The 27,756-nt window shown below is 45.1% G+C and overlaps 1 long non-coding RNA gene across 1 annotated transcript; it reads right to left on the reverse strand.

Annotated features, from left to right (window-relative positions):
- Nucleotides 1–1,613: 1,613 nt before the first annotated feature.
- Nucleotides 1,614–27,447, reverse strand: LOC110129129 (uncharacterized). The gene is made up of 5 exons (XR_002311387.2): nt 27,235–27,447; nt 18,835–18,911; nt 3,788–4,001; nt 3,401–3,682; nt 1,614–1,824 (listed from the first exon to the last, which is right to left on the reverse strand). It is a non-coding gene; the product is annotated as an uncharacterized lncRNA (long non-coding RNA).
- Between the last annotated feature and the right edge of the window lie 309 nt (nt 27,448–27,756).

The raw sequence follows: 27,756 nt of genomic DNA on the forward strand, positions 1-27,756 counted from the left end.
AGCAGCCCACCAGGCTCCCCCATCCCTGGGATTCTCCAGGCAAGAATACTGGATTGGGTTGCCATTTCCTTCTCCAATGCGTGAAAGTGAAGTTGTTCAGTCGTGTCCGACTCTTAGCAACCCCATGGACTGCAGCCTACCAGGCTCCTCCGTTCATGGGATTTTCCAGGCAAGAGTACCGGAGGGGGTGCCTTCTCCCTTTATCACTGTCAAGCCTATCACTAGCCACCTGTCAAGCCTGTTAGTTGCCTGACCAGGGTTCAAACCCAGGCCCCCTGCAGGGAGCGTGGAATCTTAGCCACCCATTTATTGGACCACCAGGGAAGTCCCAGTAAGTGATTGTTTAAAACAATGACTGTTTATAAATGGAAGCCTGTATATGGACGCACTGAGTAATAGAATTGAAGGCTGATCTCAGGTCCATTCATTCAGTAAGTCATGTAAGTCTTCAAGTTATCTCTTTCTACCTAAACCATCTCTAGCAGACATAAATTCAGGTCATCCCATCATCTTGATGGCCCTCCCCTAAACACAACAGTTAATCCATGTCTCTCTCACATTTGTACCTTATCTGAATGAGTGTTGCCAGAAACAACTTAGGCAGAGTGGTACTTGGGCAATCCCATATTTTCTTCTACCTTTCTAATAATAATAAGTATCCCAACCTATTAGAGCAATAACTTACATAAAGTAAAATGTCCCCATTATTGTACTACTTTTCCTCATGATTATAATTTATGAATCTCATAACTTTTGCTGAAGAATATTGTTGTTTTCCCTTTTATCTTTTACTAAACAGTGAATTTGTGTGGTACTATAAATTTAAAATCAAAAGATCCCCTCCTCTGCCCAATCCCTCTACCTTTCTCGGCCTCAATTTCTTCATTTGGAAGTAAGACCTCTGGGCCAGATCTGCCTTTTTGTGCTCTGTGTGGATTTTATAGATATGGAAAAAATGATGGGTTTTGTCATTGTTAATTCAAAGTGTGAGATGTGTGACTTGAAGGTATTCTTATTTCCTCTTTCCCACAGGATCCCCATAGAACTTAAATATATATATTTTTAATAATCAGTGAGTTCTTTAAACCACAAAGCCTTTAATAGGAAAGGAAGAGGAAGTGTGTAGTAGTGTTGCTAATTGTGTGTGAGAATGGTCTGGTAACTGAGAGCTGAAAGAGAGCCCCCTGGATGGTCTGAGAAGAAGAATGGCTGAGTCCAGAGCCTGCTTATTGCTCTGCAAATGGAATCTTGATTGTATTTCTCAGAGCATTACCCTTAATAGTGCCCTTTCGTTGTCGGACCATCCAGGCTTTGTCATGTAGGCATTATATAACACCAGGCCAGCCTAGGCCCTCCAGGACGTAATACTGTAATGGACTGAATGTGTTATGTTCATATGCAAAATTCAGTTGTTGCGACTGTAACCCACAAGGTGATAGTATTAGAAGTTGGGGCCTTTGGAAGGTAACTAGGTCATGAGGATGTGACTCTCACAAATGAGGTTAGTGCCCTTATGAAAGCGACCCTAAGAGATCCCTTGCCCACTTCCTGCATGTGAGGACTCCACAAGAAGGCACCATTTGCCTATGAAGAAGTGGGCTTTCACTGGACAGATCTGCTGGCACCATTGTCTTGGGCTTTCCAGAATACAGAACTATGAGAAGTAATTTATTGCTTATAAGGCACCGTGTTTATGGTATTTCTGTTACAGCAATCCAAATGGACCAAGACAGTCATCCACTCAGAGCATCCCCTTGCTGCCCATCCCTGTCTTCTGAAATTTTGTTGCAGTCCTTCCTTTGGATAAAGGGTTCCAAGTATTACCTGTGGATGAATTATCACAAGTTAATTTACCAAATCAGCAAAATGGTAGGATTGAATTACTGACAAATTAGAAATATCCAGTAAAAAATGCTACATAGATATAAAGGATTAAAAACAAGACATTATTTTGAAAAAGGAAGAGGCAAATTAGAAGCAAATCTTCCAGAAATAAAAATAATCAGTGGGCAGCCACAATACAGCTAAAGGAAAAATTAGTGAATTGGTAGATAGGACTGACTCATTGTATTCCCTGGAGTGCAGCAGAGAAAAAGAGATGGAAAATATAAAACAGAAGTTAAGCAACATAGGGGACTGAAAATATCTATCATAATTTTAATCTAAATCCTAGCAGGAAAGTATAAAGAAATGATTGATACATTCCAGAAGAATTTAAGAAAGATTTGATTTGGTAATTGTAGGAAATAAGGTGAGTCCAGGGCTGGATAAATAAAAATAAATCCAAATCTAACACACATTGGGTTGAAACTGTAGCTGTGCAAATACAAAGGGAAAAAATTGAAAAAAAAAATAGATGACTGACACAGGATCAGCAATTAGCAGAATTCTCAATGATAGTTCCCTGGAGGCAATGACATATCTACAAATTGTTGACAGAAAACCAATTCTGTGCCTGTTTGTCTTTTTTTTTTTTTTTTTTTATGACCACACTGTGCAGCATGTGGGTCCTTAGTTCTCTAACCAGAGATCAAACCCGTGCCACCTGCCTTGGCAGGACAATCTTAACCACTGGACCACCAGGGAAGTCCCAGTGCCTCGTTGTCTTTCATCAGCTAAATTATCATTCAAGAATGAGGGTTAAATAATCCCATTTTTTAGGGGGAAAAATGGAATCCTTTCTTATTTTTTTATTTTTTATATTTTTGGAATCCTTTCTTTAAAAATCACTAAGGGATGACCTTCAGGAAAAAGGAAGTTGGACCCAGACATGTGTATCTGCAATGATTTGTTCCATCACACATAAAAGATTGTTAGCAAAAAATAGCAAAATGTTGATACCTCTTCAATTCAGGTGACAAGAGCATGAATGTTTATAAGATTATTTTTCACACTTCATGTACACAAAACATTTCACGTTTTAAAAAAAGGAAGTGAGGGAGGAAGGAAAGAGTGGGTGAGAAGAAAAACATGGTTTGATGGCCGTGATAATATTTGGACTGGAGGACTGTTAGCACAGCTGGAGAAGTTGGATACCCTCACCCCTGGATGACGGGAGCCCAGAACACAGAAGAGCTTTCTCTCTTTGGGGAGCCCCATGCACTCTAAAGAAAACACAGACCTGCAAGGGTTGGGGTGCTCCTGGTGAGACTGGGGGCTGTGAGCAGATGTTGAGTGACTCTGGGTCTTGGCAAATGTCAAGGAGGGAAAGCAGGGGTGGGGGGGTAGGACCAAATACACCATGGACCCCACGCCTGGGATGTCTGTTAAAGCAAGATGAAACCTGCACGGAGGTTCTCTCCTCAGTGCCCCACCCGAGTAACTAACTGGCAATGGAAAGAAAAAGGAACAAGCCTACCAGGGGAGGACAGTGATGGAGACGTGACAGATTTGACTGTACCTGGTTTAGCAAACCAGATAGAGCTGCCGCTTAGGTGGTGTCAGGAGGGTTTGGAGGATGCCAAAAAGGAGTGAGCAGCTGACATTGATGAGCACTGAAAGCCTCAGAGGACAAATAAGGCCATGTTTGGGGTGGAACTGAACAGAGGAGACTGCATCGGAAGTCTTAAAATGAGTGATTCTGTCCCCATCTCATCTCTAGGCTCCCAGAGCTGGCTGATGGCCTTTCTCTGGACGCTGAAGGAGGCAGGTGGTGCTCTGGAGAACTTGACCTCAGCTTGCGCTACAGTGAAAAAGGGAAGCTGTTAGGAGGGAATTAACGTTTTAATGAAGCAGACCCCTGTCTGCTTCCCCTTCTTTCCTCAGGCTCCCCAGACACTGAATGTACCTTCTTTTCCTCTGGAGAAACTGATTTTCCCAAGAGGTTTCTAACATTTGGAGGTGTCAGCATTAGAAATTTCCGACAGTGGAGGGTCTTCCAGCAAAAGCGGCTGGGTCTGATTTGGACACAGGACGGCAGCTGCGACAGAGGGGACCCATGAACTTGGGAGATGAGGCCCCTCTTTTCCAGAGCGAGGATCTCAGTCCCAGGGAAGGCAGGCCTGCCCAGGAGAACATGGTAAAGAAGTCAGACATCTGCTACTACACATAACGCGGGTGCTCGTTCTCTTGAAGACAGAAAGGCTGTAAAATAAAAACACGCAGTCAGACCACGCCAAAGGCAGCATCTGAGGAAAGTCACTTCTTTTACTTTCAGGTACAAATGGTTCAGTCATTTAAACTAGGCTATCAAGGTATGGTCTAGCCAAGGCTCTGGGGGACCCACTTTAATGAGTTAGATAAAAGTTGATTCATATCTCATACAGCGATTGGTTGTCAATTGCTGCTTCCAAGGTAATTGAGAATGCTTGAAAGGTAATTTAAGTGATACTTTACCCTCTTAATTAGCTCTACCTAACTTTTAAATTTCATTGATAGAGCCCAGGCATGGCTTGAATCACTTCAGTGATCCATGCTAAGAAGGTTTTCTGGGTAAGAAAATATTTCTGGATCTGGTATGGTCTGACTGGAATTGGATTCAAATCCGGAAAACTTATGGCCTTCTGCGGACCCTCATTAGTATTTCCATTGGCAGCCCAGCCCCAAGCTTAACTCAGTTTAGACACTGATTAAACATTTCCACTGGAAATATCTACCTCTTTCAAGAAGAACCCACATATTGGAAACAGACATGTCTTTGGGCTGAGCTGATTAATTAAGAAACCAAGGCTTTGGGTAGTTAGCTTGTTGCTTCTAGAAACATTTGCTTTTGATTCAACTTCTTTATCAAAACAGAGATAAACATGGATAATGTGGCCTCCCGTAGAAAGATAATCTTCCCCTCATTTGCTCTATAAGGAAGCTTGCCGTGTCTTTTATTCTTCCTGGGACAAAAGACATAGGGTGCAAAGAAATGCTGCTCATCTACTTCCACAGTGGTCCTTGTCTTCATGGGCTGATCATCCAAATGGGAGTCCCAGTCCAGAGACCCAGTCCAACACAAGGCCTTTGTGGAGGGTATGATAAGGGGCGACACTGACAAATCTCCATGACCTGCATTCAATTGCCCTTTTTTTAAAAAAGACATTATTATTTTTATTTTATGTTTTGGTCATACCACACGGCATGCAGGATCTTAGCTCCCCAATCAGGGATCAAAACTGTGCCCCCCACAGTGGAAGCCTGGAGTCTTAACCACTGGACCACTGGGGAAGTCACCGCACGTTTTGATTTTCACTTCTGTTCCCTGAAATTCACCTTTTAAAAATCTGCCCCCTTTCCCAGTTGCCAGCCACCAAAGAGAAGACACTCTGCACTCACCTACCTGGACATGAAGCAAGGCCCATCACATTGCTTGCTGTGTTTGCCTGGGCTACCCAACTCAGAGAACGTGGCAGCTGGTTAGCCATGGTAGAAGAGAAGAGCTACTGGGATTTACCTTGAAGATGCTGCTTTTCTGGGAGGTGGGCATGTGCCGAGGCCCCAGCTGCAAGGCCTATGAGAGAAGCACCGGTATGCAGTGGGAAGGCCTGGGTATGGGGCTGGGGGCTGCCCTCACCTCTCTGAGCCTGTCCACCTGACGCGGACCAAACAGTTTGCTTCTGAAAGCCCTTATTTATTGCCAGATCTCAATAATCTTGTAGGTACGTCTGTCCTTGGTGATATTTAGAGGCCTTGCTAGGAATCAAACCTGCACCCCAGAAGTTGTTGTTACAAGTGCATTAAAGAAACAGTGAGCCCCAACCATGGGTCAAATCCTGTGCTGGGTGGGGATGCAGGGGTAACCAGTCTCTGCTTATCGGGGCCATTTGGCCAGGAGAAGCACCAAGGTAAGGAAGAAACAATCAGATCTAACGAGACATCATTTTCATTGCTCTTGAAATTTTGAGAATAGTTTCCCTATTTTAATTTGTTGCCATAAAATAAATATATATTAATATATGCATAATTATCATTAAAGAATTGTACACTTCAGAATTAAATTAGGAAGCACAGTCTTACTAATACAAAAGAAAATGGATGGGCATGCCGACAGAGTTACCTTTTATAAGTGCTGAATTGGCTTCTTGAATTAAAATAATCATATGTGTCTCTTGAAGAGATAGTTTACACTGACAGTTTATAAATGCTAACGAAATTCCTACCAAATCAAGCAGCCAGGCCCTTAGATTGGAGGCATTTAACTTTAGGAAAGGTGAAGTTTAAGATTAATTAATCATTTTAAGTTATTTTTACATTACTTATAATGTTTTAGTAAGTGCTCCAAAAAAAAAGCCAAAGTCTTCTTTTTGCAAAGAGCATTTGTTGATGTTTTCAAATCTGTTATTTAAAAGTTGTGCTTTTGGTGAATTTGGATGTTGTGTCCTCTTGGGAATATGTACCACTGTTTTGTGTACCGTTTGATCTTGGTCTTCAAGTTTCTGAGTGTATTTGTGTAATTTGGGTTGGACATACTATTTAGGACATTTCTAAAGACACCTTTGTATGAGAACATTTTGCTGAATGTAATTACTGCAGTCTTTTCCTTCTAAGCATTTACTTTATATTTCTGCAGTATTGTTTATTCTTTCTCCTTCATTTCTTATTTTGTTTATTTGGGTCCTCTCTCTTTTCTTCTTGGTGAGCCTGGCCAGAGGTTTGTCAACTTTGTTTATCCTTTCAAAGCACCAGCTCTTGGTTTTTAAATTTTCTTCTAGTTTCTTTAATCTCTATTTTATTTATTTCTTATCTGATCTTTAACATTTTCTTCCTTCTGTTGACTTTAGGTTTTGCTTTTTCTTCTTTTTCTAATTCTTTCAGGTCAAGTTGTTTATTTGAGATTTCTCTTGTTTTATGAGGAAGGCCTATATTTCTATGAACTCCCCTCTAAGAATTGCTTTTGCTGCATCCTGTAGATTCTGTATATTTGTAATTTTATTGTCATTTTTCTCAAGGTAAATATTTTTAAATTTATTCTTTGATTTCATTGTTGACCCATTGGTTTCTTAGTAGCTTGTAGTTTTTCCATGTAATCATTTTTTTTTTTCTCATTTCGTTTTCAGTGGTTGATTTCTAGTTTTATGCCGTTGTGGTCAGATTAAGCATTACTTTAATCTATTTTTTCTGAGTTGAAATTCTATTTGTCTTTAGAAATATTTTTTATTCAGTCAGCTTCCTCTGGTTTAGGGTACTTTGGAAGTAGGCTGTCCTTACCAGCGGTGATCATACTTAGGAAGGAGGCAGTAAAGCAGGGTGGAAAGATCCCAGGCTTTCCCACCAGATGGGTGTGGTGTGAATCCCTGCATGATCATTTAGTGGCTCTGTTTAGTGTCCTTAACAATAAAATGGAAATAATAATCCTGCTTCATAGAGGTGATGGGAGGTTAAACGAGATTATGTATGTAAGGAGTCTGACAAGGTGCTCAACACTCAGGAAAACCAAGTATAAGATGACTAATAATGACATCCCGATGGTCTTTGATTTTCTTATCTGATCCAATATTCCTGTTAACTATCCATATTCAAGTACTGTTATTACGTTTAATTGGTTGTATCAATATTGAAAAACCATGAAAAAAGTAATTGTAAAAATATAAACAAAGATTAATAACACCTATTTAAATAATTCCATTTTGATGACAATTTTAAACTTCCATGAAAATGTAGGCTCACCTCCGTGCATGTCCACAAAATAGGAAGAGTGCATCTGCTTGAAGCATTATTGGAATTTATTTCACAGGAATGGGTGTGCGTGGCAGAGTGGATTTTATGCTTTAAAGGGACTAATAAAAAGACCAAAACGGTTTGCAAATGAAGTGATGTGTTTTAAAAAGAACAGCCACTATTTGTCTCGGTTTTCAGACCTCCTATTTGAAAAGGTTGTGCCGGAATTAAATGCCCAGACTTGAAAGTTCCCTGAACCAGGAGAACCATGTGAGAAACACATCAAGGGAGCCAGCCTTCCCCAAACCCAACTTTATTGTTTTTCTTGGAGGTGGAGTGAGCTGCCGTTCAGAAAAATTTCCAAGGTTTCTGTGACTTGTTATGAATTGAAGGTCGTTCTCTGGACTGGATCGTAGGAGGGACCGGAATCTGCTTGCCAGTCAACGTGGAAGCAGATGTGTACTGGCAATTTTGTAGCGGAGGAAAGAAAATCTGGGAGAAAAACTCAGCTTGGCTTGTGGGTGGTTAGGTTTCATTTTGCATCTCTCCAGACGGTCTTCCCCTCATCGTTCACTAGAGGGCGCCCAGCTATCAGCTGTGCCTGGGCTACAAGGAGGGGTCTTTACCCGTCCTGGTCCAAAGAGAGTTGGGGTCAGCTACAGACTTGAGAGGATTCTGGGTCCAGCCTGGGGTCCACTGCTTCCTCAAGAGGTTACCCACAGACTCCCTAGTGAGGCTGGAGACTGTGAGAGCCCTACACTTCAGGACTGGGATTTCAGAAACCCCAGTGAGGAGTTTTCATTTTCAATTGTCTGTCTCTTTGTTTCAGAAGGGCACTGCAGGGGTGAATTATGACAGATTCCAGGGTTTCGAGGACTATATTTCCTGCACCCCAATTGCTAGACCCCTCCAAACACATATGTCCTTATGGGAGCAATAGACTGGAATATTTGAAACCAGAACTCCAGAAAATCAAGAACAGATGTTTTCCCTGATCAGGGCAAGCCCTCTGTCATGGAGCCCCTGGGTCTCCCTGCCCCCTGCCAGTGTTGCTGTGGGTGAGGGTGATTACTCTTGACTTAGAATTCTAATTAACAGGTCACTGTTTCATAAGTGGGTTCCCACACTGCATGCTTTATAAACAGGAGGATATGTGATAAATGTCTCTCCACTTCTTTCTTCTCCTGGCTCTGTGTTTGAGGACCTAATTTTGAACCATCTGCCCCTGTGTGAAATACTTCTGCCACTTTGCAACATTTGATGAGAATGACTGGGAGCCTAGTTTCCATTGACTTTGTGCTTTACAACATAATTTTGCACACATGTTGTTTGATACCACCATTAGGCATGATTCTGGAGCCCTCCCACTTCACAGATGAGAAAAACAAGGCTTAGAGCAAGTAAGTGCTGGACACTCCAACCTGAACTCACATAATCTGGTTTGAAAGGGATTGCTCATGTTTGGGACTGACTTCAAAGAAAACCTCTGTCTCTCTGACCTTCACATGTGCGTTAGCAGGAGATTGTGACATCCCTCCAGATCCTCTTCAGAAAATGGCAGTGATATATTTTTCCTGGAAAGGTTGAAGGATATCCTTCCTTGAGGCAGGAGGATTAACTGGACAAACCCTGAGGTTAGTTTCTAACCATACTGTTACGAATCAGTCCCTTTTAAAGCAAGAACATTTATGGATAATTTTATGAAGACAAGCAATTTCCAGGTCCAATTAATAACTACCGTGGACCCTTTTATGAGGTGCTCATCCCTATTATAGATTAAAATTGTTTTCGGCACTGAGACGTCATTGTTTTGGAACCAGCTTCTGACCCGTGTGGAAAGTGCAGTTCTCTCAGTGGCCACAGGGTAGCGGAGTGACTTAAGCTTCTTGCTCGCCTTTCCGTGTCAGGACATAAAGGTAGGCTCTTGTCACAGGGAGCAAAATGGAGCAACTAGGAGCTTGTTTAGAGTAACCTGGACTTCATGTTTATAAACCTCTTTAAAAAGGAGCAGAAAGACCTCTGTTTCCAGAACATCAGTGTCAGGAAGGACTGAGATCAATCTACTGCTTAATTCTGAAGCCGTAGAAGAGGACCTTGGAAGGAGCTCCAAGTGAGCCAAGTCAGACACACCTGATGACCCTTGACCTGGAGGATGCTGAGCAAGCTTTGTCCTGGAGAATTCCATGTCCCCTTCCATCTGAGCTTTCTTTCATGGGGTTTTGCTTTTTTTAGATTGTTGGCTCAGATGGTAAAGAATCCACCTGCAATGCAGGAGACCCAGGTGCAATCCCTGTGTTGGGAAGATCCCCTGAGAAGGAAATAGCAACTCATTCCAGTATGCTTGCCTGGAGAATCCCATGGACAGAGGATCCTGGTGGGCTACAGTCCATGGGATGGCAAAGAGTCAGACACAACTGAGCAACTAACACTTTCCTATTTTTTAAATTTTTACTTCTTTTATTTTTGGCTGTGCTAGGTCTTCATTGCAGCTTGGGGCTTTTCTCTAGTTGTGGTTCTCAGGCTTCTCATTGCAGTGGCTTCTCTTGTGGCAGAGCACAGGCTCTAGGGAGCACGGGCTTCAGCAGTTGCGGCCTCCGGGCTCTATAGCACGGGCCCAACAATTGTGGCCCATGGACTTAGTGGCTCCGTGGCGTGTGAGATCTTCCCAGACTAGGAGTCGAATCTGTGTCTCCTGCATTGACAGGTGTATTCTTTTACCACTGAGCCACCAGGGAAGCCCTGCCCCCATTTTAAAACTCATTATTTATTAAAGGCTTAAGTGTGTATAAAGCAAGGAGGGAGGATAGTGCACAGTCCAGCCCAGAGAGAGCAGCAATCCATTTCTGAATCCCAAATTTGGATGTATGTTTCTAACATGCATGGCTGTATTAAAGGGAATAATGAGAGAACCTTTAAATGTGGGACTGCTTTGGACTCCCTGGGACATGCAGGCACTGTGCACGCATGCACGCAAGCACACAGGGGGGGCATAGAAGCCCCTTCCACCTGCATGCCCGCTGTGAGCGACACAGAGGTGTGAGCCATTGTCCCCGGATGCTTCAGGCTCTCCTGGGCTCCCACAGGTAGATGGAGAGGACAGGAGCTGGACAGATCCCACGGAGGCCTGCAGAGAAGCCCTGAGCTTTCACCTCCTGCAGTTTCACCAAGCCCGGATGCCACTATATAAAGATAGCAGAGGTTTAGTGCCATTAGCTATAGTCCTCTTAGCAAGATTAGCAGAAGCAATGTTGAAATTCACTGTGGGAACATTTTTCAAGCACAACTTGAAGGATGGAGGAGTCTCAGACATCTTTTGTAGAAGTGATTAATATTCATCTTCTCAACTTTGAGATCATAGACTTGTGTGTGTGCCTGCGTTTGTGTATGAGACACACACGTCTGTAACACACACACAGAACGGGGGAGGTGTTGCTGCTAAAGTCTCAGAACAGAGACTATGTATATTTAGCTTCTTCCTTCCTCCAGTATTTGCTTTTGTGTCCATGTTTATGTCATTTGTTTATTAATCTTTTATAGATATTCAGAGAACACCTACTGTGTGCCAAACAAATTAAAATGAATCAGAGCCATGCTTGTTTTTAGAAAAAGACCCGTGGGAATTGGTCCTTTATTTGGTAGGAAAAGCAGGGCTGTGCCGTGCGGCTGAGCATGGGAGGCTGGGGCGAGGCTGCCTGGCTGTGAATCCGGCCTAGACTCTCCTTGTCTGTGTCGTTCCTTTAGTTCTCTCCTCCCAGTACGTGGATGAGAGCAGTCCTCACATCAGTGAACTGTTGTTAGGACAAATCAATGAGCATAGAGGGCTTTTCATCGCGTGCGTAAAAAGAACTCAATGAATACATAGCCTTACTAGTCTTCCCTCTCTTTGTCACCTGAAATTTTCCAGGATTCTTTAAAAAAAAAAATGTTTTTATTTATTTCCCCTGGAAAAGGGAATAGCTACCCACTCCAGTATTGATGCTTGGAGAATTCCATGGACAGAGGAGCCTGGTGGGCTACAGTCCATGGGGTTGCAAAGAATTGAACATGACTGAATGACAAACACTTTCATTTTTTATTTATTTGGTAGTGTTGGGTCTTAGGTGCAGCATATGGGATCTAATTCCCTGACCAGGGATGAAACTTGGGCTCCCTGCATTGGGAATGTGGAGTCTTAGCCTCTGGATCACCAGGGAAGTCCCCCGGGATCCTCTTTAACAGACATCCTCCATGTGCTTACAGTTCAGCTAAGGGGGACTGCAGATGAACTGGACACAGGGTCTCCTGGGAGCTGGGAGAGCTGAGGTGACACATCTTGATGGCCATCAGGGAGGGGTAGGTGTGACAGAGTGAGCTCAGAGATGACCCCATCTCTCTGGCCAACTAGGTGAGGGGTGACGGAGGGGGCTGTCACCCAGGGTGTGATTGGGTGGCTTGGCTGTGAGCCTACATCCTCCTGAAGCATTGCTTCTGTGTCAGAAACTGAAGTCCCCTAAGGAGAGTGTGACCTTCAGAAACACAGAGGGCCCCTTCTCCCATCACCAGGATGGTAGGGCGTCCGGGGCTGTCCTTGAGAGCTGGGATGAGCTCACGTTTCTGGGAGAGCCCCAGGCCGGGGAGCCCTGTGTGGCCTTCCAGGGCCTGGTAATGGGCACACAGGTCCATGCTGGCACCCGTGGGGTGAAGGCATGCCTGATAGAGTGCTGGCATATGTGAGCTTGGGCTTCCCGGGGCCACGCCTGCCCCAGGGGCTGAAGGTGTGTTTGGGGGAGCTGTGTTTTGAGTTCCCTGGCTCAAGAGTGGGGGACCCAAGCTCTGGGCAGAGGGTGAGCCAGTTCCCCTCAGGGCGGCTCCCAAGGACTATGAGCTGAGACCCACGGGACTTTCCTCTGGCCTAAGCCCAGGACCACAGTGACTGATGGGCAGGGAGTGACCCTGTGGGCAGGGAGTGCCAGGCATCAGGGGTGCACCCCAAAAGTATCTGTTGGACAGAGGTGGAGACAGGATGAAGGGGACAAGGCCCAGAGGGATGGGGGAGAACCCCCCCAGGAGGGCAGGGACCAGGCCTAAGTGTCCAGTTACTCTTTGCTGGCCAGGAGGCCTCGAACAGCTTCTCTCACCGTTCGGGGCCTCAGTTTTCAAATCTGTAAAATAGGGAGAAAAATCGCCATGCTGCCTCCCTCACTGGGCCTGGCCAGTGTCAGTGTGTCCAGCTGGTGTGTCTGGGCAGTGTGACCCCTGAAGAGAGGATCTGCCCTGTGGGGCTGGCTTGCAGCAGGGTCCAGCCAGGCCTTCCCACTGTGTCCCCTGCCTGCCTCCAACTCGCTGTCTCCCCGGGTGAGAGCACCCGGAGTGTCCCCAGGTTGTCCATTCTCATTACACAGCCAAGGCACAACTTCCAGGAGCCACGTCCAGGTGGGTTTTGAATCTCAGCAAACTCCTCAGCCCGCTCCCCGACCATGTCCTGCTGCCTCACAGAGGGCTTTCTGGGGCCCCATGTTCTGTGACACCCTTTCCTTCAGCCAGATACGTAGACTCCTCAGTTTCCTGTGCTGGCCGTCTAGTTGACTGGGCGTGCTGACATCCTGGGTAGAAGCCCTTAAGTCTGGGGCCTCTCCCATCCATGCCCAGCCCAAAGCACATTTTCCTCCAGCACCTGGAGCTGAAAGTCTGCATAACGGGAGATCTGTGGTGCTCATGGGCTTCCCTTGTGGCTCAGCTGGTAAAGAATCTGCCTGCAATGCAGGAAACCTGGGTTTCATCCCTGGGTTGAGAAGATCCCCTGGAGAAGGGAAAGACTACCCACTCCAATATTCTTGTCTTGGAAATCCCATGGACAGAGGAGCCTGGCGGGCTACATACAGTCTATGGGGTCGCAAAGAGTGAGGCACTACTGAGCCAGTATGCACACACGTGTGGTGGGGCTCGTGGCAGGGCCGAGGGGGCCCTTCATTCCTCAGGAGGCTCTTCCCCGGCATTGGGCATGCTGCCTGTGTTTGCATCAGTCACCCCCTTCCAAGATCACGGTGACAACCCTGGCTGCGTCCCTCTCCCTGGATTTCTCTCCTGAACCCCATGTCCTACAGGCCCTCTGACACAGGCAGATGCCAGGTCCTGGCTCGGTCTAGAGGATGCAGCCGTGATCAAGATGTGTGGCCACCTACCAGGTGCTCATTGGCTGGCTGGTGGAGAAGGGGAGAGACTGCTTTACCTCTGGCCTCATTCTCACATCTATAAAATGGGTTTTCCTTTGGGTCCCTCAGCTGAGTAACCCCAGCCAACCTAGTGTTCCTCAAGTCTGCTGATGCTGGACCACTGCTCATCTCCATTATGAGTCTTAGCACTTCCTGTGTTCCCCATGCTGGGCTGGTGCTGGGGGAATCTGCAGTGAGCAAGGCCATTTCCCCACGAAGCTTCTGGTCTAGAAGAAACCCAAAACAACATAAATATTCATCAGAGTGGGGGCAGCTCCATCATTGTTATCCATGCTTCTGTCCCATGGCCCCGCTGCTTCTTGGGAAGTGTGGGTCTGTGCTGTGTGGATGAGCCCCTTTTGCTTATTTGGATGGTCTCATGTAGCCCCTCTCCACTGGGTCCCTCCTGGGAACCACAGAACACAGACAGTAATCTCAGTGACAATTTTCTCAACTCTGCCCAGGATGGTTCCTAACGAGGACTGTGCGGGGTGCACAGGAGACCAGTGAATTCACTATGTGCAGCTGATGCCTTAGGGCACTAGGCTTTTTCTTTTTTTCTTCTTCTTTGCTCCTTTGTGACACATTCTTCCATTTTCTAAACTCTGAACGTTGGTTTCCCTTGCTTCCTGCCTCTTCTGAACCTTTTATTTTTTAATCTTCCTGCTTGGATTATTTTTTCTATCCTTTATTCCCCTGAGCACAGAGGGAGAAGCAGAACCACAGGGCAGAGGTGGGGTACTTTCATTAGTGATGGGTGAGGATTCTGCTTGATTTGAAAGTCTGCACAGGGAGGGGGTGGGATCTAAGACAAACACACGTTGCCATCTGTAACTCAACCAGGATTTTTTGTTTTTTTCTGGTTAACCATGAAGAAGAACCTAAAATTCAGCAAATCTCTGTCTTGTGCCCCTCCCTCCACAGAACACAGTTCTCTGTCCCATTTCTCTTAAAGGCAACTTCTCCATCCTGCCTTTAAAGCATTTGAATTTTAAAAAAAAAAAGATTATATTGCCCATAACTCAAACCTCAGCAAGATGCAAAAGTGCAGGCAGACCAGAAGCAAGATGCTCATCTTCAAGCAAGATGCCTTCCTTGAAGCTGAGTCTGGCCTCTGTACCCTACACTGAAATTAAATCTCAGAAACAGATTTAATTTTGGGTGAAGTATTAATAGAAAAGAATAGCTTTATTACTCTGCCAGGCAAAGGGGACCACAGTGGGTTAATACCCTCAAAACCATGCATCCCAGCTGGAGTGGGTAGTGAGGAGTTCCATAGTAATGGTCCGAAGAGGGCGTGATCAGTTCGTGGGCATTCTTCTGATTGGTTGGTGGTGAGGTAATTGGGAATCAGCCTCATCAACCTTCTGGTTCTAACACTCTGGGGTCTACATCCTTGTGGGCTGCATACCCATCTTTAACTGCTAACTTCTCACACCTGGAGAGGGTCTCAGTCTCAGCAAAACAGCTCAAAGATATTGTTGTGTGTATCCCCTTGTTGGGGAACCAGGACTTTGCTCCATAGCTACACTATTGTTTCTCTTGACTATTTCTCCCTTGTCTCGAACCCCCTCCCTTTCATAATTAGCAATTGTTTGAACCCACTTATCGGAACTCAGGGAAGGTCATGGAGGCTGAATGAAGTCTGTTGCCTATGATCAAAGAGACGGGGGACACAAGAAGGTTCTTGTGCCCAGGAGCCCCACAGGGTCCTTCTCTGTATCATCTTGGCTTCCCAAGCCACCTCGCTCCCCTCTCCCAGGAAATCCCACCCACCACAACTTCCTTCTTGGTTCCGTTCTCCAGACAAGTATGAGTGATGGATCAGAATTGACAGGTGGTATGAAATGAACTGGCCGTCCTGGGTGGAGGGGAAGCCAAGGCAAAATGGTGGCTGGGCAGATGGAGGCCTTCTGGCTGATGGTGGGGTTCATGGACTGACTGTGGGACTGTCTCTGGTCATGGGTGGCAGTCCTTGGGGCCACCGCTGTGCTCCTTTCTCAGTCCTCTCTGGGTGTCTGCCCACTTCTGCAGGGGCTGGACCCTGTCCACTGTGGGCCAAGGCCATGGTCCATAATCACTGTAGCCTAGCAGCTCTCTGGCCCTGGGTAGAGTGTTGGGAGGACAAGGAGCTAAGCAGAATTTCCTTCCAAAAATGCTTGACCGAGCTCTGGTTTTGGAGCTGAAAGGGGGCTCTGCAGGTGGAAGATGGTGATTTGTTATTGTTATTGTTTAATATTCATCAAGTGCCTGTAATATGTTGGACGACATTGAAAAAGATCCGTGGCTCTTGAAATTAAACTGAGCTCAGAACTGGCCTGGTGCCTCTGGGTCTCTGGCCGGCCAAGTTCTGGTCTCTTCTCTTTGTCCACAAGAATGACCTCACAAGCCAGAAATGAGAAGCCCCCATCAACACAGCCCTGCCGATAATTCTCCTTAGAAAAGACATTGTTTCTCATTATTTTCTCTACCTCAGGAATACTTTTACTCTCAAGAATGAGAAAACCTGGTGGTCCAGTGGTTAAGACGCCCCACTCCCACTGCAGAGGGTCCAGTTTCAGTCCCTGGTTGGGGAATTAAGATCCTGCATGTGGTGCCACAGGGTCAAAAAAAAAATCATAAATAAAGAATGAGGGAACCAGAGAGGGAAGGTGACCTGAAAAAGCGACAAAGCAAATCAGTGCAAATGACATCCTTGAGCCAAACCTGTGACATCAGCAAAGCTGGCCTGCAGTCCTGCCCTCACCTTCTTCCTGATTGGGATGCTCCCTCCTGAAGACACACAGGCTCCTCATTCTCCCTCCCCTTTCAAGACCATCTGTCAGAAAAGGTCTACACATGCGTTCATACTAAAGAGTAGAGGACTGAGGCACTATGGATGTATTTTTACCTCCATTATTTTGTTTACTACTCCCAATCACCCTTCGTGGAAAATGCTGGCATTCGCCACATTTTACAGGTGAGAAGACACAGCATTCAGTCATCTAGTCATCAGGTAGGAGGAGCCCAGGTGCATCACCACTGCCCTCTAGGTACCACACCTGGGCGGTTTACCCTTCAACGAAGCAGAAGAGCATTAGGCCTGTGAGTTCAGCCCCAGCTGAACATTAAAATCACCTGGGGGGCTTTCAATCATACCTATGCCTGAGTCCTTTCCCTGTGACTCAGATTTAATTGGTGGGGGCAGGGAGGATGCCTAGAGCTGAAAGTGCCTGCTAATCAGTGGGGGAAGGGGCAGCCGTGCTCAGTAGCTCAGTCGTGTCCAACTCTTCATGACCTCATGGACTGTGGCTCACCAGGCTCCTCTATCCACGGAATTTTCCAGGCAAGAATACTGCAGTGGGTTGCCATTTCTTTCTCCAGGCCCAGGGATCCAACCGAAGTCTCCTGCTCCTCCTGCATTGTAGGTGGATTCTTTATCTTTGAACCACCAGGGAAGCCCTGGGAAGGGGTTCAGTTCAGTTGCTCAGTCGTGTCCGACTCTTTGCGACCCCATGAATCACAGCACGCCAGGCCTCCCTGTCCATCACCAACTCCCAGAGTTTACTCAAACCCATGTCCATCAAGTCGGTGATGCCATCTAACCATCTCATCCTCTGTCATCGCCTTCTCCTCCTGCCCCCAATCCCTCCCAGCATCAGGGTCTTTTCCAATGAGTCAACTCTTCCCATGAGGTGGCCAAAGTACTGGAGTTTCAGCTTCAGCATCAGTCCTTCCAATGAACACCCAGGACTGATCTCCTTCAGGATGGACTGGTAAGGGGGAGGGACAACAGACACAGGGAGGAAGTGAGGGTTGCCTTTGGGAAGATTGTCTCCAAGAGAGGAGACGGTGTCTATTAAAGAAAGTCAGTCTTGAGCCCTGGTGGATCATGCAAATGAATTAATTGTGCTTCCAGGGAGAGGATAAGGAGCTGGGGCTGGGCCTGCTGAAATCCTGGGACCCAGAGACCAGTTTACCAAGGCATAGCCCCTAGGGTAGCCCTCAAAGGAATCTAGCTAGAGAGAGACCTAGAAGTCTGGGACCATTGCAGTGACCCCCAGGGCCTGACTCCTTTTCTCTCCCACAGGCAGCGGCTGGCTTGACTGGAGGAGCCGTTCTCCAAGGGCCTGAGGTGCCGAGGGAGAAGGACTCAGGAGCTGAGCCAGCAGGAGAAAGAGGTAATGGTGGAAGGAGGACAAGAACATGGGGAAGATCAGATCTCAGAAGGCAGAGTTCACCTCCTCCCTGTGGTTCCTCTCCAGGGCATGTCACCTGGGCCTCCACTAGGGGAATCCCGTCTGGAAGGGGCTGGTTGTTCAGGGCACTGGACGGTTTGAGATTGTCATCTTTGTAGCCATCTCCCATGCTGAACACAGAGCCAGATGTAATGGGTGTTCAAAAAGACGACTCACTGGCCAGGGTTGCGTGGGACTTAAGGGATACTGTGTTGTGGAGCTTTCAGTGCTAAAATGGGGAAAGCCTTGGACAAACTGGAATGTGCTGGTCACTTTAGTGCGCCAGGAAGCCTCAGAAGCAAGAGCCCAAAAGTGGCTGCTCCAAGACTCCTTGTGTTAGAGCTTGTGTTAATGGAGAGGATTGGTGTCACCTGGAGCTTGGCTGTCTTACTAAATGACATTGCCGATGTGACATGAAGTCTTTACCAAAGTCATCGATCCAACCAATTGTCCCCTCTCCCTTTCTTTTTGATACGTGGAAAAGAAATGCACCAACTCTATGGGTGGTGGGGGATGGAGAAGGGGAAGCAAAGTCTTAAGTCAGAGACTGAGCCTCTTCAGGGAGAAACTGACGCTGCTTACTAAGAAGACAGTAGTGTTTGGAATACAGCAGCTGACCAGGTGAATTGTGTAGAAGAATGAAATTGTGCTGGTATGAGAAACAATAATGGTCAAAAGAATAGCTACTCTCTTCTGAACACCTGTGTTATGCCAGGTACTGTGATAAGATTTTTTAATAATTTGAAAAATCGAGAAAAACACCCTAAACTAAAAGGTCCTGTAATCCCTAGCTCTTCCAGGGTGGTGGGTATGATTTTGTGAAATTAGATAGGAGAGCCCCTTACCTTCACCAGGCCATCCAGTGTCATGTTCCAAAAGGATCTCAGGCAGCAGTTTGGGATTTGAACTTCCTGACTTTCCCCTACACAACACAGATATATTTATGTTAATAACAGATATGTCTTTCAAACACACGTTTGGTCTGCAACTATTTTTGTCTTGTTTTGTTTTTAGCATATATAGACATCCTACTTTCCAGATTGTTGAATATTGATCCTGATTCTTTCAACTTCTGCTTAGCATTCCAATGTGCAAATGCAACATAATTTTTCTACCTCTTGCTTATTGGTAATTTACTTGTTTCAGGTATTATTATTATCATTTTGCTATTACAATGCCTTATTAAATCTTTTTTGCATATGTAAAAAAATCTTTACATATCTTTCTGCTGACTAAATTCTTATACATGGGGGTGTCTGGACCAGAATTTAGCTACAGTTTGATCTTCATAAATACTGAAAAATTAATATGCAAAAAGATACTACTAATTTTTATTTGCAATTCTATTTCTCCAAGACCATGACATTATTGGACGTTATCATTTTTAAAGAGATCTGCTGAACTTGCAAGTGAAAACTGGTGTTTTGTTGAATATGCATTTCAATGATCTTTTGAAAAATGGAAGTGTGGTTGATTAACAATATTGCGTTAGTTTCAGATGTACAGCAAAGTGAGTCAGGTATATGTGTGTATTTCACATTTTTTCCCACTATAGTTTATTATAAGATATTCAGTATAGTTCCCTGTGCTACATAGTAAGTTTTTGTTGCTTATCTATTTTTATGTATAGTAGCTTGTACCTGTTAATCCCATATTGCTAACTTATCACTTCCCCCCTTCCCCCTTTGGTAACCATCAGTTTGTTGTTGGTGTCTGTAAATGTGTTTCTGTTTTGTGTATAGATTCATTTGTATTATTTTTTAGATTTCATATGTAAGTTATATAATAATTGTCTTTGATTTACTTAGTATGATCATCTCTAGGTCTATCTATGTTGCTACAAATGGCAATATTTTATTTTTTATGGCTAAGTAATATAATAATATATATATGTGTGTATATATCACTTCTTCTTCTTCTTCTTTTTTTATATCACATCTTCTTAAGCCAGTCATCCATTGATGACTTGGGTTGCATCCATGTTCTAGCTGTTGTAAGCAGTGCTCCTATGAATGCCGCGGGGTACATATCTTTTGGAAGTAAGAGTTTTCACCTTTTCCAAATATATACTCAGGAGTGGGATTGCTGGAAAATATGGTAGCTCTATTTTTAGTTTTTTAAGGAACCTCCACATTGTTTTTCCCTGGTGGCTAAGTCGGTAAAGAGTCTGCCTGCAGTGTGGGAGATCTGGGTTCAATTCCTGGGTTGGGAAGATCCCCTGGAGAAGGAAATGGCAACACACTCCAGTATTCTTGCCTGGAGAATTCCATGGATGGAGGAGCCTGGCAGGCTACAGTCGATGGGGTCACAAAGAGTCAGATACAACTGAGCGACTTCACTTTCACTATATTGTTTTTGGTTACTTTTTGACATGAATTAGAGCATCTTCTTATGTGTCTACTGGCCATTTAAATTTCCTCTTCTGTTCATATCCTCTATCTAGTTTTTCTATAAAGTGCTTTTATTATACATGTGTTACAGATCTTTTCATGCAAGATATCTAAACACTTTGAGCATTATAATCTATTTTACTATATTTTTTACTTTTCAAATAAGGTTTTCATTTTGATCTGGCAAAATCTGTTAAGTCATTTCAGTTTTCTCTATTCCTGAGTTTTTATATAATGTACCATCCTTGCTGAATTCTTTGCCCATATTCTTGTATTTAAATTAATGCTGCAGAAAGCTAGGAAAAATCTGTAGGACCTCAGAGATACCAGTAAATAGAGATTGAGTGACAAAGTGGAAAAAAAAAATGTAACAAAGTAGAAACATACATTTCATAGGTGTTGCCAAGTGGAAGTCTGGCCAGATTTTGTTATGGGGGAAGTTAATGCAAAAAGCCCTCCAGTCTTTTCTTACCTTCTCTATTCATCTTTAGGTTTGAAAAGACTAATTTTGGAAACCTTGGCTTGAGTGTTCCAACTGTGAGCACCCTGTCTGTCCTCCTCTAGGCTGTGCCACTATTGTCAAGCCCTGGTGAGAAAAAGTCATTTTGAAAAAAAAAAAAAAGGAAGGAGCCACAACAGGATGGCAGAAAGTGAATTCCTAGTCACTGAAGTGCTCAAACCTCTTAATGTGTTGTTTTTTAAAGTTGAGTTTTTATTGGCTTTGATCGACATGTCTTGGGTGATGGTAGAGCCTGATTTCCAGTGGAAGACAGCTCTTTATTTTTATATATTTATTTTTGGCCACACGGCATGACATGTGTGATGCTAGTTCCTCAACTTGGGCTGGAAGTATTGGAAGCACGGTAGTAGCTTTGGAAGTAGCATTGGAAGCACGGAATCTTAACCACTGGACTGTCAGGGAAGTCTCTCTCTCTATTTTTTTAAGGTTATTCTTTTAAAAAAAATTACTATTCATTTATTTTGGCTCCACTGAGTCTTCATTGCTGCTCTTGGGCTTTCTCTAGTTGCGGTGAACGGGCTCCATTGCTGTGCTTGGGCTTCTCGTTGCAGTGGCTTCCCTTGTTTTGGAGCAAGGCTCTAGGGGTGCAGGCTTCAGCAGTTGTAGCATGTGGGCTCAGCAGTTGTGATGCGTGGGCTTTGTTGCCCCATCGCAGGTGAAATCTTCCCAGACCAGGGATTGAACCCTTCTTCCCTGCTTTGGAAGGGGAATTCTTAACTACTGGCCCACCAGGGAAGTCCCTCTTGATGGGGTTTTAACAGAGAAGATGGAATCCCAGGGTCTGATGACTGTAAAACATCTTCTAACCTTGGGGTCCTCTGATTCTGGGACTCAGCAATGGAATACTAGGAAAGAATATCATATAATGTATTTAATAGAATCAGAACTCAAAGAAGGGGAGTGGGAATCTAGCAAATTTTCACTGGAGTGCACATCCCAACCTGGAGGAAGGGTGCTGGTGGAGAGCAACAGGAGTCCTATTTTCAGAGTCTATGGATCATACTTTTTAAAGGCCTAACACAAAGCTGGCATGGAGGCAGGATCCAGGAGTAAAGGAAGACTTCAGCCATCTGGGCATCAGTCGGAGTCTCAGGCAGCTAAAAACAGATAACGTCTTGTCTTGCCTTGCTGACAATTTCATCTCCAAAGGGAGAGAAAGCAAAGAGGAAAACTGGTAATTGGGACAAGAAGGAGTCTATTTGGGGTAGGAGAAGACAGGCACCTTGAGGACTGCGGCTCCAGCCTTGGGGTCCATCTAGGAGGGAAGAGAGGCTGAGAATGGAGGGGCATGTTAGTCATACGTGAGCAGGACCTGGTGCAAAGGTGTCAGAGAGCAGAGAGGTGATTCTTCTCCCTAAACTATTAAAGGGTGATCCTAGTTGCAAGGGCAGGAGCCTCTTGATGGCTTATGTAGTCATAAGTGACCTAGAAAGAAAGAGGAGGAAAAGGCTCACAAAGAAGCCAGTACAGCCACAGGGAAAAGGATAGCAGGAATGTCTTAGTCAGAGTTCTCCAAATAGGACAGACACGTGTGCGCGCAAACCTGCTCACACACCTATATACACACATCCACATAATTCTTTTAAGGAATTGACTCCTGTGACTGTGGGATTGGAAAGTCCAAAATCCATAGAACAAGCTGGATTGGAAGTTCAGACGAAAGTTGATTTTGCAGGCCAGAGTCCAAATTCTTCAGGGCAGCAGGCTAGAAACTCAGGCAAGTTTCCTACATTGCAGTCTGGGGGAGAATTCCTTCTATTTTAGGGAACCTCAGTCTATGCCCTTAAAGCCTTCAACCTATTGGATGAGGCCCACCTACAATATGGAGGGGAATCCCCTTCCCTCAAAATGTATTGATTTAAATCTTACTTTCATCTAAAAACTAGGCAACATCAGTACTGGAGTTTGACCCAAACATGGGGCACCATAACTTAGCCCTACTGACAAGTAAGTAACCATCACCAGAAACATGTAGCCAAGGACCAATTCAAGAACACTGCCTGGCCATAGGAGGAACCCCAGGAAGGCTAAGGTGGGAAGTGGCTGAAAGGACATCTAGACACCACGGTGGGGACACTGAGAATTAGTGTGCAGTGGATAGAGAGGGAACTGAGTATAACGGAATGCAGATCACTTTCTTCTCGGTTGAGGAGGAATCTCTGTAACCTGGATAGGGAAAGCCTGTGAGTATGAAAGAAATCTGATACCACATAAGGTGGTAAAAGTTACTGATCTATTTCCAATGCATGTCACAGTGCAGAGTTGAAAACCATCAGCTTCAGCTTGTATGTAAGAATGAAGATCTGGGAAACAGAGTGTTTTCTGTTTGTTTAAATTACATTTTACTAATATTACACAGTCCTGAATTTCTCCTGAGGGAGTCATCATGGATATGTTCAAAGATTTTGTTGCAAAGCCTTGTGCATAGTAGTAAGACAAGCAGAGAACCTAAACATCTTAAGAAAAGGATATTAAGGGAATGATTATGGGATATTGTCATAGTGCAATGCTATACTGTGCAACCATTAAAAATCATAGGAAGATTTCTTAATGAATGGATGTTGTCTACAACATTTGGTGAAATAAACAAAGCAGGTTATCAAAAATGAGATTTGAGGCTGAAGATAAGAAGAGAGACCTGTGCACCTTGAAGTCTACCAGCCCCTCGGCTGAGACCCATTATGACTCAGGCTGCTGCAACTTTCTGGGGATGTGCTTGGTGAACGCCTGTCGAGAATTCAGAGAGATCACAGAGAGCCGAGAGGGGATGAGAGGGATGCAGGGTAGCATTCAGCTTTTCATGCAGGGAACATAACTGGATATAAATCGTTAGCCAATTTCTAAAATAAATTACAAGCCAAATTGCTCAGAAACTAAATTCTGAGCATTTAGAAATAACAGTTGCAGAGGGAGGAGGTAGCCTGGGGTAACAGGTTTGACATGGAGCACCCACCTGTGCACAGAGACTCCTCACCCCACCCTCCCAGCCCTGGCACGGGGCTGCCTTTCTTTATTCCCCTCGGTATCCCTTCTGGGAGCCAAGCACAGTCAGAGTGCATGGACACAGTCAGCCTGAGATCCCGCAGCTGGACATTTAGGACCCAGGACATCAGTAGAGCTTATGTTCCTTTTTCTTACTCTCCAGCAGGGCTGGCAAACTATGGCCATGGGCTGAATCCAGGCCCCTGGCTATTTCTGTATGTTCTGTGAGCTAAGAATGGATTTTATAATGGTTGCGAAAAAAATATTTTGCGACATGTGAAAGTGATATGAAATTCAAATTTTGGTGCCCATAAATAAAGTTTTGTTGGAACACAGCCATGCCCTTTGTTTATATACCGTCCATGTCTGCTTTGGGGCAAGAAAAATGGAGTTGAGTAGTTGTGATAGAGACTGTCTAACCTGCAGAGTTGAAATATTTACTCTCTGGCCCTTCACAGAAAAAATATGCTGACCTCTGTTCTCTAGCCTTGTGGTCAGTTCTTTTAGGGCTCCTATGTTAACGATTACTGTCCTACCAGAGAACATTTATGGAACCATGTCAGAACCTGGGAAACAAAATATAAAAAGCACTTTTGATATTGGCATAGCTGGTGGCAGGTGACACCATGCAGCATGGGAAGACAAGGGGAGACAGCACACATGGCATGGTGGAACTTTCTGGGATTTATTCTAGCTTTTGTTTATTGTTAGATTTTTTACTCATGGAGGACATGAGTGAAAATCGAGCTTTTATATTATTTTTGCAAGCTTTGTATTTTGTATTGAGGCATAGCTGATTAATAATGTTGTGATAGTTTCAGGTGCATGGCAGAGTGACTCAGTCGCACATTTACATGTATCCATTCTCCCCCAAGCTCTCCTCTCATCCAGGCTCCCACATAACATTGAGCAGAATTCCCTGTGCTCTACAGGAGGTCTTTCTTGGTTATCCATTTTAAATATAGCAGTGTGTACATGTCCATCCCAAACTCCCTACCCTGGCAGTCATTAGTTTTTTCTCTAAGTCTGTGAGTTTGTTTCTGTTTTGTAAATAAATTTATTTGTATCCTTTCTTTTCAGACTGCACATATAAGGGATATCATATGATATTTCTCTTTCTCTGTCTAGTGTTTTAGAGACTATGGTCCAGGCTTTCAGTAGGGCCTCTGCAAAGTCTCTTGTGATATCCTGTGTATCCAATAGTGAAAATGTGGATTTGATGATAAAAATTAGTTACAAGTGTCATAGGCTGATGAACTGTTCCCACAGGATGTGGTTAATGAATTGCTGCCATCCTAAGATCTCTAGTACTGTGCCGTGGGGTCAAGTCTTGGAGACTGTCTTAGCTATCATTTACATCAAATCTTTGTATAAAGACAGAGAGCATGGCCATCCAGTCCAGTGTAAAATAAGGCTGGGCATATTATCAGTTCAAGGCAGAAGGCTGGGAGTGTCACACCAAGAAGGAGATGATTATAACCCCTGAGTGTGATGTCATGAAAGACCAGGAAGAGAAGAGTGTGCTCAGAGCATGAGGTGCCCCAGGACTTGCACTGTATTGGAGAGATATCCTGGGAGCATCGTGTTCCAGCTCAGCTCCACATTGTAGGAGAGAACTTGGCAAGTGAAATGGTCAGCAAGAGGCTTGGCCAGGGTAGTTATAGGTCTGTGAACAGCATCACATGTGGAACAGGAGAAGGTATGAGGGCTATTCAACCTGAGGAAGAGCACTTAAATAGAGCATCATTTTAGTTGGGTTCCCTGGGAATGGACCATGAGACAAGTATTGGGTGCATGTGCTTTATTTGAGAAGTACAGAAACCCCAGAGGGGAGTGGGGAAGGAAGACAGTGAAGGTGAGGCAGCCAGTGATGGATGTCAGCCAGCCAGCTCCCACTGTGGGTACCTGGGGCTTAATTCTGCAGAGAAACTGGGAAATGGCATAGAACGTACATCTCAGTGATCCCATCTAGGGGGTGAGCTCTCTGGGGCATCTGTCATTGATTGGGGGCTGTGCTCAGGGTCAAGCCAAGGCTTCAGAGAGAGCCCCAGACCCGCAACTGGGACACCAATAGTGGGAAGGCTCTACAGATGTGGTACCAACACGTGCCGTACAGACATCTAATGGTCCTCGGATGTTTGAAGGGCTGTGATGTGGGTGAGAACAACAGGAAGCAAATTTGAGGTGAAAGGAACAAGGCCTTTGCTGGCAGTCGGAGCTCCATGAATTGGTGACATCACAAGTCTGTGTTGCCCCCAGCATAAGGACCTGAGGGACTCGATCTGGGAAACGCTGTGGAGACATTCTAGCTTTGATCAGGGTGTTGGAAAGAACGACACGCTATTCCTTTCCAGGTGCAAGATGCTCTCATTTTATGAATGAAACTCTAATGGATGTTGAAGCATCCAGTACTGGGTGACAAGCCTGGTGGTGATGGAGAAGGGTTGGAGGTCTGTGCACAATGTCCCCCAGGCTCCCTGGGCTGGGGCCAGCCCTGAATAAGAGGCGGGAGAACTGCAGGCCATTCTCATCTAGGGCTTTGATCCTCTGATTCCCAACATCAGCCCTGGTGAGCAAAATTGAAGCACAGTTGAAGAGTTCAAAATCAGCCCCTTGGGCAAAAAAAATTAGCACAAAGACAGTGTGTGGCCCTGCCTGCCTGCCAGCCCAGTGGCCCCCAGCTTTGTTTCAGAGGCCTTGGAGCCCTGGGGCTTGGTCCCCCTTCCTATCTTCCCTCCCAGGCCCTCTGAGCTGGAGCTCAGCCGCTCAGGGCAGAGGCAGCTCATTATTTTGCTGCAGTTGACTTGCAATCTGAAATCAATCGGGTATCAAATATGCAGGCCTCAGTTTGATACCGTTTTTCAAAGGTGCAATAACGTTCAGAAATGACACTGCATTTCCTAATTATGAAATTCTGTCGTTGCCGCTCAGTCTAGGGTGACTTGGCTGCAGGGTTTTCTCTTTCTCTCTCCCTTTTTTTTTTTTTTGAAGGGTTTAGCACACACTACGATTATTTTAAAATTGCTTTGGAAGAATATATTTCATCAGCGAACTACCAGCGTGCTTATTATCGAAGTTTGGAGGCAATTTGAGAGGAAGGATAAATTAGCACAGACTCTGCAGGCCTTGGAAAGCAGTGCCCTCCCTGGTCCCCACCACTGGCTTCTTATCACCGCTAATAAAACCTTTCACCGTCAGCGCCTCCACATGCTTACCCTCCTTGCTCACGGCGCATGCGCCAAGCGAACTACTTGGGGATTGCAAGAGGCTGCTTGGGAAACCCCTGCTCTGCATCAGAACTGGGGAGCGGCCGTGGGGAAGGATAGAGAAGAGGCAGGAAGTTAATGACTCACTGAAGGCCGAGGTCCCTCACATCCCATGAACTCTACAACTAGAATTGCTGCTTTGGTGCTCGGAGCTCCTGGTATGCCAAGGGTTTGTTTGCTCAGGAACGCAAGTGCCTTTGTGGGCAGTGGGGTTGTCTAGTGAGCTCCCAACATTTACAAGGTGGTCCAGAGCCAGTGGCTGACAGACGCCACGGCATGGTGAATCCGCAGACGTCATGTTCAATGAGAGAAGCAGAAACACCAAGAGCACAGGCGGCTTGATTCTATTGACGTCACTGTTCTAGAACGGGCATAATACATCTGTGGGGATAGATATCAGAATGGTGGTGCCCGTGGAGAGGGGGAGATTGACCGAAAAACGGCACAAGGGAACATGCCGAGCTGATGGGAACATTCTCATGTTATTATATGAACATATAGACTTGCCCAAATTCACTGAACTGTGTACTTAAAAAAAAATCTTGGGTTGACTTAATGCTACTTAGGTGATGTAGCTGGGGGCTTTCAGAACAGTTGTGGCCCATCGAA

The sequence above is a fragment of the Odocoileus virginianus genome, chromosome 6 (genome assembly GCF_023699985.2).
Source record: "Odocoileus virginianus isolate 20LAN1187 ecotype Illinois chromosome 6, Ovbor_1.2, whole genome shotgun sequence".
Classification (NCBI taxonomy): Eukaryota; Metazoa; Chordata; class Mammalia; order Artiodactyla; family Cervidae; genus Odocoileus; species Odocoileus virginianus.